At 47.0% G+C, this 18,830-nt stretch overlaps 1 long non-coding RNA gene across 1 annotated transcript; it reads left to right on the top strand.

Annotated features, from left to right (window-relative positions):
- The first annotated feature begins 17,824 nt into the window (after positions 1-17,824).
- LOC119297092 lies at positions 17,825-18,521 on the top strand. The gene is made up of 2 exons (XR_005145522.1): positions 17,825-17,937; positions 18,056-18,521. It is a non-coding gene; the product is annotated as an uncharacterized LOC119297092 (long non-coding RNA).
- Positions 18,522-18,830: the final 309 nt, after the last annotated feature.

Below are 18,830 nucleotides of genomic sequence, written 5' to 3'. Positions count from 1 at the left end.
TCGACTTGACCGCTAGTTTGAGGATGGAAAGCTGTGCTGAAGCGGATGTTGGTGCCCATGGCCTTCTGAAAAGAATCCCAAAACGTGGAGGTAAAGATGCTGCCATGGTCTAAAGAGATCACTTGTGGAATACCGTGCAAAGAGACAATTCGAGAGGTATAGAGTTCCGCCAATTGAGCTGCAGTGATTGACTCTTTGATAGGCAGAAAGTGAGCCACTTTGGTGAGTTTGTCGATGACAATGAATATAGCATCATTGCCACGCTTGGACTTTGGAAACCCAATCACGAAGTCCATCTCAATGTGGTCAAACTTCCATTCTGGAATGGTAAGAGGTTGGAGGAGACCAGCTGGCCTTTGGTGTTCTGCTTTCACTCTTCTGCAGACATCACACTCATTCACGAATTGAGCAATCTCGCGCTTCATTCGAGTCCACCAATAAGCCTGCTTGAGGTCCTGATACATCTTCGTGCTCCCAGGGTGGATGGAGAGGAGAGAATTGTGAGCCTCGTTCATGATCACTTTACGGAGGTCACCTTTGGGCACAACAATACGATCCTCGAAGAAGAGAGTGTCCTTGTCATCAAGGCGGTAGCACTTGTACTTGGGTTGACTCTTGGCAATCCCAATCTTCACCTTTTTCACCATAGCATCAAGAAGCTGGGCTTGGCGAATCTGGTCTTCCAAGGTAGGAGAGACTTGAAGGTTGGCGAGGAAACCTTGAGGAACAACTTGCAGATTAAGTTTGCAGAAAGCTTCACAAAGCTCGGGTTGATAAGGCTTGAGAATCAGACTGTTGCAATAAGCCTTTCTACTCAATGCGCCAGCAATCACATTGGCCTTGCCTGGAGTATACTCGATACTCGGATTATACTCTTGAATCATTTCGACCCATCGAGTTTGCCTGAGGTTGAGATTAGGCTGAGTGAAGATGTACTTGAGACTCTTGTGATCAGTGAAAATGTCCACTTTTCTTCCCAATAGGAGATGTCTCCAAGTCAAGAGAGCATGCACAACTGCCGCCAACTCAAGATCATGAGTGGGGTAGTTCTTCTCATTGGGCTTCAACTAGCGAGAGGTATAAGCAACAACTTTCTTCTCTTGCATCAACACTGCGCCAAGACCTTGGAGAGAGGCATCACAAAAGACCTCGTACGGCTTGGATTCATCAGGCGGAGTCAGAACTGGAGCAGTGATCAATTTCTCTTTCAAAGTGTTGAAAGCAATGTCACACTCCGGAGACCAAACGTACTTGACGTGCTTCTGGAGAAGATTAGAGAGAGGCTTCGTGATCTTAGAGAAGTTTTCAACGAATCTTCGGCAATAGCTTGCGAGACCGAGGAAGCTACGGAGTTGCTTCACGTTCTGAGGAGGTTCCCAATTCACAATTGCAGACACCTTCTCAGGATTCACCGCAATGCCCTTGGAAGAGATGATATGACCAAGATAAAGAACCTCATCGAGCCAAAATTCGCACTTGGAGAATTTGGCGTAGAACTGGTGTTCCCTGAGCTTATCGAGTACCAAACGGAAGTGCTTGGCATGATCTTCCTTCTTCATCGAGAAAACCAGAATGTCGTCGAGATAGACCAAAACGAAGTCATTGGTGTAGGCGTTGAAGATGAAGTTCATCATGCGAGAGAAAGTCGGAGGAGCGTTGACGAGGCCAAAAGACATGACAGTGTACTCATATGAACCATAACTTGTCCTGAAAGCCGTCTTGGGAATATCTTGCTCACGGATTCGAATCTGATGATAACCCATGCGGAGATCAAGCTTGGAGAATACTTGGGCACCCTTGAGTTGTTCGAACAGCTCATTGATGTTGGGAAGTGGGTATTTGTTCTTGATGGTCTTCTTGTTCAATGGACGGTAATCAACACAAAGTTGGTCCGTTCCATCCTTCTTCTTCACAAAAAGAACACCACAACCCCACGGAGAAGAACTAGGTCGGATGAGACCCATTCTCTCTTGAATATCGAGTTGCTTCTTCAGCTCCTTCAACTCTTCAGGTCCGAGCTTGTAAGGACGCTTGCACACAGGTTCCGTGCCAGGCTCAAGATCAATGACGAATTCAACTGGCCGGTGCGGAGGCATTCTTGGAAGCTCTTCTGGAAAGACGTCTTGATATTTGCAAACGACCGGAATCTGCGAGATAGCATCCAGTTCACCCTTCTCATTGAGAGAAAACAGACGGATGGTATTATCCCGAGCGGCAAAGACAATTACATCCTCAGACGAATGAGTCAATTGAATCTGCCTGGCAGCACAATCAAGATGTGCCTTGTGCTTAGAAAGCCAATCCATCCCGAGAATAAGATCAATATCCGAGTTACCAAGAACAATTGGGGAAGAAAGGAACTTGTAGTCGCCCAAGGTGATAGTAACCTCCGGGACGCAGGTGTTTGCTATCATCTACTTGCCCGGTGACACAATTTGCAAGGAACTTTGCAGATACTGATAATCGTACTCATACTTTGATGCGAAAGGTTTGGAAATGAAACAATGTGATGCACCAGTGTCAAAAAGAACTTTAGCTGGAATATCGTTAACAGGAAGGTTACCCATGATGACATCTGATGAATCCTCTGCCTGAGCTGCATTCACCATATTGACCTTGGCGTGCTTGGGGTTATGCTTGACCACAGCTGTACTTACCAATCTCACAGGAGGAGGAGGAGGAAGACGCCTCTGATTGAGACACTTGTTGGCATAGTGACCCTTCTGTTGGCAGTTGTTGCACGTGACCTCTGAAAGCGGACGGTGATACGGAGCACTCGATCTTGGAGCTTGATACGAAGTCTTGTTATGAAAGCCAGGGTTGGGTGGGTGGGAAGATCCACTGCCACCTTTGCTCTTCTGCTGATACGGCTGACGAAACGGAGGAGGAGGAAGCCAATACTTCTGCTGCTTGGCCACATGAGTAGAGGAAGAAGGAGTAGCATCTCTAACTCGCTTCTTGGAAGCATCACACCTCAGTTGAGCGGCCTCTTGCTTCAATGCCATGTTGTAGAACTCATCGTATCTCAAGGGCTCGAAGAGAACAAGAGCTAGCTGAATTTCTTCTCTAAGACCACCCTTGAACTGGTATATCATGCTCTTCTCATCAGATACGTCCTACTTGGCAAAGCGGGCGAGCTTCTGAAACAACTTGTTGTAGTCATAGACAGACAAAGAGCCTTGCTTCAGGTTGCGGAATTCCTCATGCTTGCTTTCAACCACGCTCTAAGGAATATGGTGAGCTCTAAAATCTTGACGGATTTCATCCCAGGTAATCACACGTCCACCTCTGGAATCCTTGTACTGTTGGAACCATTCTGCAGCTTGATCTTTGAGTTGGAAGGAAGTGAACTTGACAAAGTCCTCAGGCCTGACGTTACTGCACTCGAAATGCTTGCACAGATCCACAAGCCAATCGTCAGCATCAGTTGCCTCAACACAATTGCTGAAAGTCTTTGGCCCGTTAGCAAGGAACTAGTTGAGTGTAGCAAAGTGATTCTGATTGTTGCCTTGGTTGCCTTGATTGCGCTCTTGAAGAATTTGCATGATCAACTGTGTGTTTGCATTGGTTGCGGCCATCACAGCTTGCCATGCCTCCAGAGGAGGTGGAGGTGGTGGCGGATCTTGATTCTGATTCTGATTGGTGCTCTTAGCGGGAGCCATCCTGAAGAGGTTGACCACCGTTAGCACATAGACAGATAAATGAAGATGAATCCAACGGAATGAAAATTGCAACATATAGTCTTCACATTCGAACAAAATGAACGAATGCATTCCTCTTGAAATGGTCACATATCCATAAATTGAGAAGCCACGTAGAATTAGGTAGAGAAATAAATCAACAAGGTACGGATCAAGAACGAATACTCGGTAAGAAATCCCAATCTCAAACCAAATATCCGTGGAAGAAGAACTAGAGCTACGAGAATTCCCACCTATGAAACTCCCAAACCTTTCCGGTTATGCAATCAGGTGTTGGGGATACAGGGGAAGCATAATATCTCACCCAAAACTAGCAAATCCTACATCCAGTTGTATCCATCCTTCAACACATAACCAAGAAAAACTTCGGAAACCATCTACCTCAACCTTCGAAAACCATCCGTTATACAAGTTATGGCGATACTCCCGAACTCCCGCCCCAGTACTGGGTGGCGTCGAGGTTATCTCACCAACGAACTGCATAAAAGAGATTTTCAATGTCGGCGTACTAAACTCAGGTATTCCAGAATTGCAACGATAAAATTGTGACAACAACACCTCAGAGCTCAACTCCCCGGGACACTTCCACAAAACCCCTGACAGGAGGCACCAAGACAATGTTCTCATCATAAAACCATCAGAACGATTCCAAGATACCCGCGTGATCCTAAAAAAAATTTAGTGAAATTTGAGAAGAGAAGAGTCAAAACTCTACGTCAGGATGCCTTACCAGGGCGATGAGGAGACTGGGAAGTAAAAGAATTCCTAACTCTCCGATATATAATTCCTAAATGACTCAAAACATTTTTTCTAGACACAACTCGGCTGCTAAAAACGATCAAGCAATGGGGCTCCTAAGGTCGGGGAAGGCTCTGATTACCAACTTGTAACACCCTCTATGCGACTATATCTCCCACGTGTCGAGGCACGACTTAGAGGCATAATCGCATTGAAGGCATATGTCGCAAGTTAGGCAATCTTCACAACATCCCATGTAATATATAGATAATAAAAGGGGAGATAACATAGTTGGCTTACACTCGCCACGTCAATCAAGTACATAAATAACATTACATCATCCAAACACTCATGGCCCGACTACGGCGCCAAAATAAAAGACAACCCAACATGCGACACGGTCCCGATCACCCCAACTGAGCACCACTACTGATCATCAAGGAAAGACACATAGTATCGTTGAGAGTCCTCGTCGAACTCCCACTTGAGCTCGAGCACGTCACCTGGAGCGGAATCATCAGGCCCTGCATCTGGTGTAATAGTAATCTGTGAGCCAGAGGGACTCAGCAATCTCGCACCCTTGCGATCAAGACTATTTAAGCTTAATAGGAAAGGCAAGGTAAATTTATGTGGAGCTGCGGCAAGCGACTAGCATATATGGTGGCTATCCTGTTCGCAAAAGAGAGCGAGAAGAGAAGGCAAAGCGCGAACGCATAACTAAAGAGGGCAAACCTGCGGCAAGCATTACTCCAACACCGTGTCCACTTCCCGGACTCCACCGAGACGAGGCCATCACGGTAACTCACATGGTTGATTCATTTTAATTAACTTAAGGTTCAAGTTATCTACAACCGGACATTAACAAATTCCCATCTGCCCATAACCGCGGGCACGGCTTTCGAAAGTTCAAATCCCTGCAGGGTAGTCCCAACTTAGCCCATGACAAGCTCTCACGGTCAACGAAGGAATAGACCTCCTCTTGAGACGTTCCGATCAGACTCGGTATCTCGGTTCTTCAAGACACTTCGACGGGTTAAAACAAAACCAGCAACACCGCTCGAATGTGCCGACAAATCCCGATAGGAGCTGCACATATCTCTTTCTCAGGGCACACTCAGATGAGAGCTCCATACAACTAAAACCAAACCTCGAGTTTCCCCGAGGGGGCGCTGCACAGGACTCTAGATTGGACCAACACTCAGAGGAGCACTGGCCTAGGGGGGGCTAAAATAAGATGACCCTCGGGCTCCAGAAACCCAAGGGAAAAAGGGGCTAGGTTGCAAATGGTAAAACCAAGGTTGGGCATTGCTAGAAAAGCTTTAATCAAGGCGAACTATCAAGGGGTTCCCATTATAACCCAACCGCGTAAGGAACGCAAAATCCGGGAACATAACACCGATATGACGGAAACTAGGGCGGCAAGAGTGGAACAAAACACTAGGCGAGAGGCCGAGCCTTCCACCCTTTACCAAGTATATAGATGCATTAAGATAACAAGATAATATAATGATATCCCAACAAGTAAATAATGTTCCAACAAGGAACGGCCTCCAATCTTCACCTGCAACTATCAATGCTATAAGAGGGGCTGAGCAAGGCGGTAACATAGCCAATCAACGGTTTGCTAGGACATGGTGGGTTAGAGGTTTGACTTGGCAATTTGGGAGGCTTGAAAGCAAGTGGTAGGCATCGTAGCATTGGCATAGCAAAAGAGCGAGCAATCTAGCATAGCAAAGATAGTAGTGAATTCGAGGGTATGATCATCTTGCCTGCAAAGTTGTCAGAGTTGACTGGATCCTCGAAAGCAAACTCAACGGGCTCCTCGTTAGCGAACTCGTCTCCCGGATCTACCCAAACAAGACAAATAAGCAAACGGAACACAATCAACCACGTGCAAAGCTCAAACAATATGATGCAAGGATGGTATGCTATGCGGGATGCAATGCGGGATGCATATGCAAGATGTGACAAGGAATGCATGAACCTGGCCTCAACTTGGAAATCCAAGGGTTCCACTGGAAAGATGAGATGAAATCGCTTGAAAATGATATAAAGAACGCCGGAATCGGAGTTACGGTTTGGAAATGGCAAGCAATTCAAATATGATCACGTTCTGCGATTTACAGCAAGTAGCTATATAAATGCAACGATATGAACAAGCTACAGCACCCAAACATGGCAACAAAATACATGGCAGGGATTCATTCATGATGCTTAACAAAAGTCTAGCACTGAGCTACGGCCAATTCATCCATTAACAGGTTCAAACAAGCATGGCAAAAATGCATATGGTAAACAGATTTCAGACTTAGTGAAATTAACACTTGTCTGGAATTTCAGATCAGATAGCACTCTTCGGAGCAACAAAACTATATGCTACAGGACCTGAACATGGAAAAGTAAAGCATGGCATGGAGCTACTCAAAGAGCTTAACAAAAGTCCTTTAGTGACCTTGAGCCAAAAGGGATCAGAAAATACAATTGCAAGCATGTGAACATGGCAAAAGCATAATCAGTTCTCAGACTTAGTGAAAACTGGAGCATGCTGAAACAGATATCAAGTAGGCATGTTTACGAGCTCGATGCACTCACTACGGAGCAAGTCATGACAGGATAAGCATACAACCATCAAGAATACACAAAATGCAAGCTAGACATGGCAAGAACAATAGCATAGCATGCACGGATCAACTACAACATCATCGGCAAAATCGCTAACAAGTAGACAATCTGCCCAGATTCATGAAGTAGCAAAAGTAGAGCTCGATTGACTCAAGCTAGGTTGCTCCATAATTGCAAACAAAGACATGGATGGAGAGAGAACTACAAGATTAATAAAACATCCTTACTGATCATCCTCAAAAGAGGCACGGATCACTAGGAAACAACATGAACATATGGCCATATGAGAAAAACAAATCAAGGACTTGGTGGAAATGCTAAGTCCCTGAAATCAGCATTACCAAGTGCCTCACTTTGCAAGCTTGTGCTAGTCACCACACACATCACAAAAATACATGGGTTGCACCTCTGGAAAGATGGCAAAACCCTTAAAAAAACATATGTAGAGATCAAGGGCATATCATGCACACAATAATCATGGCAAAAATGACAAATATCTAAATGGAGTAGCAGATCTGACAATTATCTCAAGTAGCACTCTTCTAACAACATTTCGGGCATCAAGATGAACTCAAATGAAAATGATGCAATGGAATGAAATGATGTACTCTCTGAGGCGAACATTTTGATATGCTATATGCCCAAAACGGATCTACGGATGCGGAGTTACGGCACGATGAACAAGGGCATATGAATTAGGGTTTCTGAGAAAAAGTCAACCGAGATACTATTCCCAGATCTGAGAACACTGTAGCGCACGGACGCCGAGGTCGCCGGAAATGTCGACGGCCGCCAGAGTTCGTCGGGGAAGGTGACCGGGGCGCCGGATCCGGCCGGCTCCTGCCCGGATCTGGTCGGAGGGGTCACCGGAGACGGCGGGGAGCGGCGAGGCGGCGGAGGGAGCGGCCGCCGGCGCGGGAAGCGGTCGCCGGAGCTCGCTGCGGCGCGGTGCTCCGGCTGCCGGAGTTGGTGAAGGAGGCGGCGGAGCCGGGAGCTGCGGCTCGAGGAGGAGGCGCGGCCTGGCGGCGGAGGAAGCGGGCTCGGGGGGCCTCCCGCGGGCTCGCCGGGCCGGTGGCGTGGGGGCGGCGGCGCCCGCCACGTGGTGCCTTCTGGTTGGCACGGGCGGCGGTGCGGACGCGTCCGGCGCCGGGCAGACGTGTCTGGCGCGCGGAGGAAGGGGAGACTAGGGTTAGGGATGGATTTGATCCGAGATTTGGACGGGGAAGGCCTATTTATACATAGAAGGAGCTAGGAGGCTCCAAATGGAGTGCGTTTTTCGGCCACACGATCGTGATCGAACGCTCTAGGTGATGGATAAGGTTTAGGTGGGTTTTGGGCCAACTTTAAGGGGTGTTGGGCTGCAACACACACGAGGCCTTTTCGGTCCCTCGGTTAACCGTTGGAGCATCAGACGAAGTCCAAATGGTATGAAACTTGACAGGCGGTCTACCGGTAGTTAACCAAGGCCGCTTGGCAAGTCTCGGTGCAATCCGGAAATGTTTAATCCCCACACACAAAAGAAAGGTAGAAAAGACCACCTGAGGAGAACGGAGCGACGAAATGCAAAACGGACAACGGGGAAAATGCTCGAATGCATGAGATGAACACGTATGCAAATGCAATGCACAAGATGACATGATATGAGATGCATGACAACGGCAACAACACACGGAGACAAAAACCCGAACCCGAGAAAATAAAATAACTTAAAGCCGGAAACGGCAAGAGTTGGAGTACATATTGGGAAAGTCATATCCGGGGTGTTACAACCACATACCTTGTCGGCCATTAAGTCGCCGGTCCCATTCAGTAGGACCGACCAATTATGGAGCTGGACTAGCAGTTCGGCTTCCATTGTCCGCCTCATACACCCGCGAAATCTGTACCGCACATACATAACTACGCACTTAAAGTACCATGGGCATCGGCGGAGGCACGATACGGACGGGCCTACAAGTACTCCCATAACCTCCTTATTTTTTGTTCTAACCACTCTTTTCTTTTTTCATTATCTTTACCACAGGTGACTCGCAGGCTGGTCATCTCACCGACTCTATCGGAGTTCCGGTTTGTACATTCATCCAAAAGCTACTCCCTTTAAGGAGCCTCTTCATCGAGGAAAGGCGGCGCAGACGTGCGACAGGAGGTCCAAGACAACTTTTTGTAGACCGCACTCTCTATTTTGCGAGCCTGTAAAGTGCCTTCTACCTCAGCCGTCGACCCTTGGCATGTCAAATAGTCGGGGTCGTGGCGTTGTTATATACAAACAACGATTGGCATATCACTCAAGTTCTAGTGAATATCATCAGTATCAAGTATTCACTTTTCTCTAAAACTGCATTTTGCTCCTTGTGTTATTTCACACGCCCCAACATAACTCGCTAGGGGCTTGATATGGGAACAAAATAAATTGCCAACAAGTCCGAACAGCTTTATAGCATACTTCGGCGTCGCGAGTTTGGCCTTATATGCATCAGCTCCGAATCATGTCTTGGGTCAATAGTTGGGTTGCCTGGCTCCTTTGCTTGCTACCTTACGTTCCGCTCTATTGGCTAAGGTAGTAAAGGGAGAACTACTGCGATTGTGTTTCCGGTTCATCTGGTTAAACACCTCAGTAGAGAAAGCCGAAAACTGACTGTCATGATGCGGCGAGAGCTAGTCAACCACTGGACGACTTATCGGAATCTTTCGCAATTCCCCCGTATTACACGAAGGACCTTTCTTCAGGTCATACATGTACATGCACCACATTGGGATAATCGCGTACATACCAGGGTTTATATCGTAGACTCACCATAAAACTCCTATGGCTAAGTGAAAGTGTTAATGCCCTATAGTCGGATTGCCTCGTTCACCGCATTAACACCTCCTTCACGGACCAAGATGTTGGGTTAAGAGTGATCAAATGCTTTTCCGAACACCCCGTATTTTCTACGAGGGGGCTGAAGCCGACGACTGGAAAACTTTCAGATTATACAAAAATGACCGCACAGGAGGAACCAAAAGCTTTTAAGCAAATATCATAATGTTATCATAATATTGCCTTTTACAATTTCAATACATTTCATTCGAATATCATATCTTTCGAGCACTGACCCTCTATCAAGCGGGCACCCTCTAAGACGTCCTCGAAATAATGTTCGGGTACGTGATGGTCCTTACCCTTGAGGGGACTCCTCGCTGCAACGTCGGTGGCCTTCATATTTGCCCAGTATGTTTTGACACGGGCAAAGGCCATCCGTGCACCTTCAATGCACATTGAACACTTAACAACGTCGATACGCGGCACCGCATCCACAAGCCGCTGCCCCAAACCGAAGTAACTATTCGGAATGGGATCACTAGGCCACAGACGGACTGTGACGTCCTTCTTGGCAGAACCAGATATCTTGTGGAGCTCGGCCCACTGGGCCATCTGTTCAATTAGTAACAGCGGACGCTTTGGCATGCCAAACTGTGACCAAAAAAGCTTCTCCGTGGCACACCCTTCCTGTGCCTGGTAAAATTGCGCCGCATCGGAGTCACTCTTCGGCAGGTCCAAGAATGTGTTCGGAGAGCTCCACAGTTGATTAGGCGGGGAATACTTCGGATCGCCGAACTTCGTCTGTAACAAGAAAGGCTTACCAGCCGCTATCTCCCCAGCTTGTTGGATCTCTTCCCGAGCCGCTCTAGACTCGGATCGTGCTTCTTTTGCCTCTTGCAAGGCCTTGTTGAGATCGGCCGCTTTGGCTTTGTCATCCCTCTCGAGGGGTTCACACTGGACAACGGTTTCCTCTAGCTTGCACGTCATAATAGAAATTCTCTCCTCACACCGGCGCCGAGCAGCTTGTTCGGTTTTTAACTCATCAGTTGCCTTATTGGCAGCCAAATTACTCATCTGGGCTTGCTCCTTGGCGAGGACAAGCTCAACCCGAAGGGCCTCCACCGCAGCAGCACCATCTGCAGTTATGCGTGTCTCAGTATACAATTATAGCTTCGTGCTCATGTTATCATACATACATATACTAACTGCCCCAAAAACATACCTTGCGCCTCGTCAAGCCGCATGTTGATAAGCGTAGTGTCATCACCCGCCTCATCAATCTTCCGTTGCAGATCTGCAACCTCTACGGATCGGGCAGTAGCAGGGGAGGTAACAGCCTGTGTTCCAAGTAGTCAGATTATTTCCTGGATATATCTTTTTGATCCTCTGATTGCCTCCCTCGGGAAGCCAATCAGAGTCTCAGGGGCTACTATCTATACACATGAGTATTTTGTGAATAAAACACAATCGGAAGCATTACGGTACAAACCTCGAAGCCTCTTAGCAGGCTCGTGAAGGCCTCATTCAATCCGCCTTTTGCGTATAGGACCTTTTCAACCACCATACCCATCAAGGTATGATGGTCCTCGGAGACGGACGCCTGTCGCAGCATGTTTGTCAATATATCTGGCGCTTCTGGATCTCCGGAAGCTGCTGTAGCAGCACGGCCTCCCTTCGAAGGGATTTGTTCATTCGTCCCTAGAATTGTCTCCGGTTGTAAGCCAGACAGTCTGGGGCCCTTATTGTTGGCCCCCGGACCCTGGGCTACCGAAGTATCACCTTCGGTTGATGTTTTCACCATCCCTCGCGTCACTTGTTAATCAGGAGAGACCCTCTGGGACAACACCTCGAATTCATCCACCCTATTGGGCGAGGAGACTGGTGGAGGCGTCTCGCTTTCCATCATCTCCGGGAGAAGATGCCCCGAGGAAGAGGATTGTTGAGGAAGACTATGCGCCGAGCTGCAAAAACATACACTCTAGATGTTACCCTGGCCACAGGAGAGGAACGGGGTATGTGTGAAACACCCTTGTTCGCTTGTGATTTAAGCTTGTCCTCGCCGGGGGTCTGTGTGATAACATCGTCCTCCAAGCCCGAGCCGCCCGACAGGGGCATCTTGCCTCGCTTGGGAGCCTTTTTCTCCCAATCTTCGGAGACGGCCCTTTTCTTACCATGGGGAGAATGAACGTTGGCTTCTCCTTTACTTTTGTCTTCGGGCGATGGGATTTGCATCTCCCCGGACACAACATCTAGTATATCTTAAGGATGGAGGCCACCTTCGGTCCTCCCGCTCTCCGTCTTGTCCTCCTTCACAGGCATCTGGTACGGTGCCGGGGCCAGCATCCTTGTTAATACGGAATCCGTTGAGTCTTCGGGAAGAGGGGCCGAACACCTGATTCGCTCTACTTTCTTTATCCAGCTTTGGAAGAGGATAGTGTGGTCAGTGTTGCACTATGACATACATTGCTGAAAAATTGTTCGGAAATAGAGCACTTACCGAGGTATCCAGTTGGTTGCGGTCGAGGCTGATGTCCTCGGTGGTGTCTGGCCACTGTTTTCGTTTCCCAAAAAACAGCTTCCACATTCCCTTGTGCGTAATACCAGTGAAGTCTTGGAGGGTCTCTGGTCCTTCTGGATTAAATTCCCACATACGAGAGGCCGTCACTGGCACGGCAGAACCCGGCGGACCAACATTACTTGAACCACGTTGATAAGACTGGCGTCCTTCTCAAGGAGGCTCCGGATACGGCTCTGTAGAGTCTGCATTTCGTCAATTAATCCCCAGTCTAGTCCTTTATTAATCCATGACGCAAGCTGTAACGGAGGGCCAGATCGAAACGCAAGTATAGCTGCCCACTTGGTACCGCGGGGTTCAGTGACATAAACCAACTCCCGCTGCCATAGGTCAGGAGTTTCGGTGAAAGAGCCTTTTGGCTAGGGAGCATTGATAAGTTTTCCCACTATAGCACCTCCGCACTCTGCTTGTTCCTCGTCGACTACCTTCGGCTTCACACTAAAGGTCTTGAGCCATAAGCCGAAGTGTGGGGGAATGCGGAGAAAGGCCTCGCACGTGATAATGAACGTCGAGATGTAAAGGAGAGAATCTGGGGCTAGATCGTGAAAATCTAGTCCGTAGTAAAACATGAGCCCCCGGACAAAGGGGTGAAGAGCGAATCCTAGCCCTCGCAGGAAGTGGGAGATGAATACGACCCTCTCGTCGGATCTAGGAGTAGGAATAACCTGTCCTCGAGCTGGAAGCCTGTGGGAGATCTCTGCGATCAGGTATCTGGCTGCATGAAGCTTCGTGATGTCCCCCTCCGTAACTGAGGAGGCCACCCATCGGCCCTGTGGGCTGGGTCCGGACATGATTGGGAAGCTTGAAGCGATGAAGTCGAGCCTTGGGTGCTAGAACTTGAAGTTGGAAGGGCTAAGGAAAAGGTTGGTGTAAAACAAGGCGGCCCTTGGCTCCTTTATAAAGGCAACGGATATCAAACGCCTCCACCTAAGCCTGAAAACCTGCCTATTCCTAAGGAATCATACCAATGGAACGGTTGGGTTATCCACGCTCGTATTAATGAGAATCCCGCGATAAGGGGACATGATCTCTGCTTCGACAAGACATGCCAATAAAAACTGCGCCTCGAAACATGGAACGGTAGGACAAGAAACGGTTCGAAATAATGACCGGGCAAACGTGATGTCGCGTTACAAAAAGTTGTCAGCGGATTGGACTCGTGCAAATATTATATTCTCTACGGTTGTGTGTGGTACTTGTGTTGCAGATCCGGACATGTTCATTACGACCGAAGTCTATCTTGGAGTATTCGGAAAGGGGAACCCGCCTTGCAATGCCGAAGACAATCTGCGCGCCGGACACCTCGTCATTGAAGCCTGGTTCAGGGGCTACTGAGGGAGTCCTGGACTAAGGGGTCCTCGGGCGTCCGACCTATTAGACATGGGCCGGATTGATGGGCTGTGAATATACAAAGGCCGAAGACTCTACCCGTGTCCGGATGGGACTCTCCTTGGCGTGGAAGGCAGGCTTGGTGATCAAATATGAAGATTCCTTTCTCTGTAACCGACCTTATGTAACCCTAGATCCCTCAGGTGTCTATATAAACCGGAGGGCTAGGTCCGTAGACATATATCCTCATAATCATAGTCATACATGCTAGACTTTTAGGGTTTAGCCATTATGATCTCGTGGTAGATCAACTCTTGTAATACTCATATTCATCAAGATCAATCAAGCAGGAAGTAGGGTATTACCTCCATAGAGAGGGACCGAACCTGGGTAAACATTGTGTCCCCCGTCTCCTGTTACCATCGACCTTAGACGCATAGTTCGGGACCCCCTACCCGAGATCCACCGGTTTTGACACCGACACCTGTCCTTTCTCTGCTGGAGTCACGATCAGCGAAGAGGGTTGGCGGACTCGATCCATGCTAAAGGGGGGAAGACCAGTCGACTGACCAGGAGTCGGAACATCTTGGAAGTAGAACCAGGTCGACTGCCACCCTCTAACCGAATCAGGAAGGGTCATAACTGGAAAAGTCCTCCTACCCGTCATCTGAATCCCTAAACCACCACACATTTGGATCACATGCGTCTTTTCGTCATTCGGATTTGCCTTCTTCACAGATTGAGAGCGGCAAGTAAAGATGTGCTTGAATAAACCCCAATGCGGTCAACGACCCAAGAAGTTTTCACAGAGAGATGTATGTAGCGAGATATGTGATTGTGTTGGGGAGAAGTGATGAAGTTGGGCACCAAAAAATTTCAAGAAACCCCGGAAAAAAGGATGTGGAGGCAGACTAAAAACGCGGTCGACATGAGTGGCAAGGAGGACGCACTCACCCTCCTATGGCCGAGACTCTTTCTCGTTCTCCGGCAACCTCCAAGACACGTGAGAAATCAAGCCTCCACTGGCCAGGTCCTCCAAGTCCTCCTTCTGGATCGTGGATCGAATCCAGTCCCCCTAGGTCCAACCAGGCGGCAAATTGGACCACGACGACGACCCCCGACTCGTCATCTTGCCCTTCACCGCCGCCACCTTCTCCGAGCACTCCAGGGCCGCCGTCTTGTCCTTTCCCATGGCGACAGAGTACGCGCGGGCGAATGGAGACGACGAAGATGGCGGAGAGCGCAGTGGAGAAGCAGAGGAAGAAGGAGACGATTGAGAGGCACTATGTGTTGCATCGGCCCTGGCGCTATTTATGAGACCACTTCCGAGTGGCTGATAAGTGGGCCCAAGCGATCTAATCATATCACACAGCAGGCGCTCGCCCAATACGTGGCAGAAAAGGCAGCGTGAAGATCGAGGCGCCCTCATCTATCCACTCCGATTACGGCGGCGCGATTCGTCCCGCGCGCTTCCTCGAAATTTCGAATCCCGTGAAATCTAGGAGCGGCAGAGCAACCAATCGCGCCGAAGATTTCGTACCATAACTCACTCGAAGATTATCAACATCTCACTCGACGACCTCTGAATTGATCAAGGCGACTGAATCAGAGCTGAAACCCCAGCATGACTCCCTGATTCCGGTGAAATACCTCTGAGGCGTGGAATCAAGTCGGAACCAACTTCAACTCTCTTTTCACTCGAACCTCAATCCATTCGGGGGCTAATGACGATGCCATTAACCTAGGGTAGGGTCATAGGCCTGACCTAGACGCCCTACCCAAGGTCACTACTCGCCTGACCTAGACGCCCTACCCAAGGTCACTACCCTAGAGTCAAGAATGTTCAAAGTGCAACAAAGAATATCGACTGAAGTAACCTTAGAGTGCAATCCACTCGACCAATTATCTCACTCGGATACCCCAATTTTATTCGACCAAGAAGAAATCACTCGACCATACAAGAAACCACTTGGAGTACAAAAGATCTAAAGCCACTCAGGATGGCAACGGTCAGGCATTCACTCTGCAGTCTTTAAGATCATTTATATCTCTTTATAGCTGGCGTTATCAGTAATGCCCTGTCTTTATGTACATTGAACCTTGTGTAACGGGTGACGGCTGGGGTCCTTGCGCATTCTATATAAGCCACCCCCTCCTCTGGCACAAGGGTTCGCACCCTCTGTAACTTTCACGCATAATCCAGTCGACCAGGCCTCCGGGCACCGAGACATAGGGTTGTTACTTCCTCCGAGAAGGGCCTGAACTCGTAAACCTTGCGTGTATAACCTCGTCGTAGCTAGGACCTTGCCTCCTCCTACGTACCCCCTATTCTATTATCAGACTTACTCCCATGACACTCACATCTAGATGTAATATAGTCGAACCCTTAAGTAAACCCATTAAGAGGTGCTAGAATGGTGGCCAACCAGCTACACCATGTGGCGCATGTTGGTTGGTCACGATGAGAACCCATTAAGAGGCGCTAGAAGGCCCTTCCCAGTGCTCCAAGGTGTACCAGTGCTAAGGGTGCCACATAGGCAAAAAAAGTGATGTGACAGAGCAATTAAAGAGGAGAGAGAGTATTATGGTGACCCTAGCAGGAAAGGATGCCAAGCGCATGAACCTATGCAAAATGAGTATCAACAAATGAATGAGGGTCTTTTGGTGTTAAAACATTAAATGAGGAAGATTTAGCCACAAATATTAAGCACCAATGCATTCGGAAGAGTAGTGGCTAAGCTCTTTAGTGCATTTAGCACCCCGCCTTAGCACCAATGCATTGGAAAAGGCCGAATGGTGGCCAACCAGCTGCGCCATGTGGCGCATGCTGGTTGGTTACGGTGAGAAAGTATTTTTTAGAGTTTTTTTAAATGCTAGGGAGACTTTTTCTAACAGAAAATTTTCTAGGTTTTTTCTTTTTCCTTTTAAGATGATTGTGATGTCCACATGATGCGAGAATATTTTTTAAATTTTTTGACATGTTGGTGAGGTGTGCATAGCTTTCTCTAAAACGGCCCGCAATGGTGGGCCCCAACCACTAGTACTATATATAGATAGATAGATAATAGCTCTGTCCTCGTTTATTGGTCCCCTTCGTATTTTGTGCCACATTTTGACCATAGATTTAACTAAGAAAATAATAATGCATGGCACCAAAAGAATATCACTGAAAACTATGTTCAAATACGAATTCAATGGTATAATTTTTGATGATATGCATTATTATTTTTTTAGTTAAATCTATGGTCAAAATTTGGCGTAAAATACTAAGAGGACCAATAAACTAAAACAGATGTAGTAGAAGAGTTAGTTAGGACGCAGAGTTTTCAAAACAAAAGCAAAAAAATCAAGGAATTCCAGTTTTTTTAGGAGAAACATTAACAAAAGTTTTAAGTACTTGCAAAAATTCTTTTTGAAATCACATTTCTAGAAGGCATTCTAAAAAAACAAAATCGGTACTCTGAAAATGCTACTTTCAAAAGCATTTTTGAGCACTGAATTTGTTTTTGTTTTTTTTCCACACCTTACAGGAATGTGATTTCATGACGAATTTTGCAAGCACTTAAAACTTTTGCCAATGTTTCTACCAAAAAAATTGAAATTTTTTTGAATTTTTTTGAATTTTACTGTTCACCGAGCTCAAATGGGCTCGGAAGCAGAAAGGTACTTTCAAGTTAGTTAGTTGTTTTGATTATTTTTCTATTCAACATGTAATGTCGTCAGCTAACGGTCCACGCATTTGTGTGCAAAACATGCATGCAAATTGTTGCTGACTGAAAGCTGGCCGCAAAAGACCCCTACCTCAGCGAATGCTTTTAGCCGATAAAGCTCTCAATATTTCCCGCAAAAGGAAATTATTAATGATCAAAGATTGCATGCATATACCTGATGCTTATCTCAATCAATATTATATGTGCAAAAATCTTGACATTAATGTACGTATATCTCTTGCGCTTGCAATCTTTGGAGTACATTAATGGACATCTAATATATTTCAACCTCTTGCTATTTATAAACTTGCCGTCCCTGCGTGCCACATTTGGAGTCTTACTGGGACCTTACAGTCGACTAGAGCCGAGTTTTTCAAGAGATAGCCAATATGAGAGGGAGCAACCTAGTGCAGCCAACGACGATATTTTTCATCGGATGCCTTGTCGTGTGTGTCCAGTGTACGTATATATCTTCGTCATTATCATCTTGTGTTAACTTCTTACCGTCGATTTTCCAAAACGTACTTACATATACGCCTGTGGTATTGCATCTACTAATGTTAAATACAATATCTAGGTGGTCTCGATGCTAATGAAATGGTAGTCAAACAAGATGGCCGTGTGGCGAATACAAGTACTGACGCTGCCGTTGTCAACTCAACGTCTGTAGGCGACAGCAAGATAACTGTCAAATTTTGCATTCAAAATTTGGGATGCCATCTTTCAGATGGGTACCGTGGTACATGCTACTGCTGCCAGAAAGCTGAGGTCGAGTGTTTCAGGACGCGGAGTGAGTGTCAAGACATCTGCCCTACGTGCAACCCAAAATGCCAACCTCCGTCGGGGTCTCTTGGATGGAATTTCAGGCTCAAACAGATTGTCCATCGGTAATAAAAGGAACCTAGTTTGGTTTGGGCAACTGGCTCCCAACCAAATATCAACGGATATCCTTTGGTCGTCGTGCTTCGACAGGATTGTCTGATATACTTTCTCTCTCCTTTTTCTTTGGGATTATGAGGTTGGCTTTGAATGCTTCCACAACATTTCTTGCATTGCGTCGTCTCGGTCAGTTGGCTATATGGTGCCTGTCATGCAAGTGTAATTATGCATGACATGGAAAAGGATAAAAACAGAAAATGGAAAACATAAATCAATCATAGATCTGAAATCAACGTTAATTGCAATTATATAGAAACAACATTAATTGCAGTAAATCTTGAAAATAGCATATATTATATTAATTATGATTATCGAGAAACATCATTGATTGCATTAATAGTAATCAATCTTCGAAATAGCATTAAATATAATTATTCATTATTATGTCGTATCAATATAATGTGGTCATCACG

Source organism: Triticum dicoccoides, chromosome 5A, assembly GCF_002162155.2.
Source record: "Triticum dicoccoides isolate Atlit2015 ecotype Zavitan chromosome 5A, WEW_v2.0, whole genome shotgun sequence".
NCBI classification, from domain to species: domain Eukaryota; kingdom Viridiplantae; phylum Streptophyta; class Magnoliopsida; order Poales; family Poaceae; genus Triticum; species Triticum dicoccoides.
The sequence above is the reverse complement of the archived record's forward strand: the minus strand, read 5'-3'. Positions and strand labels throughout refer to the sequence as shown.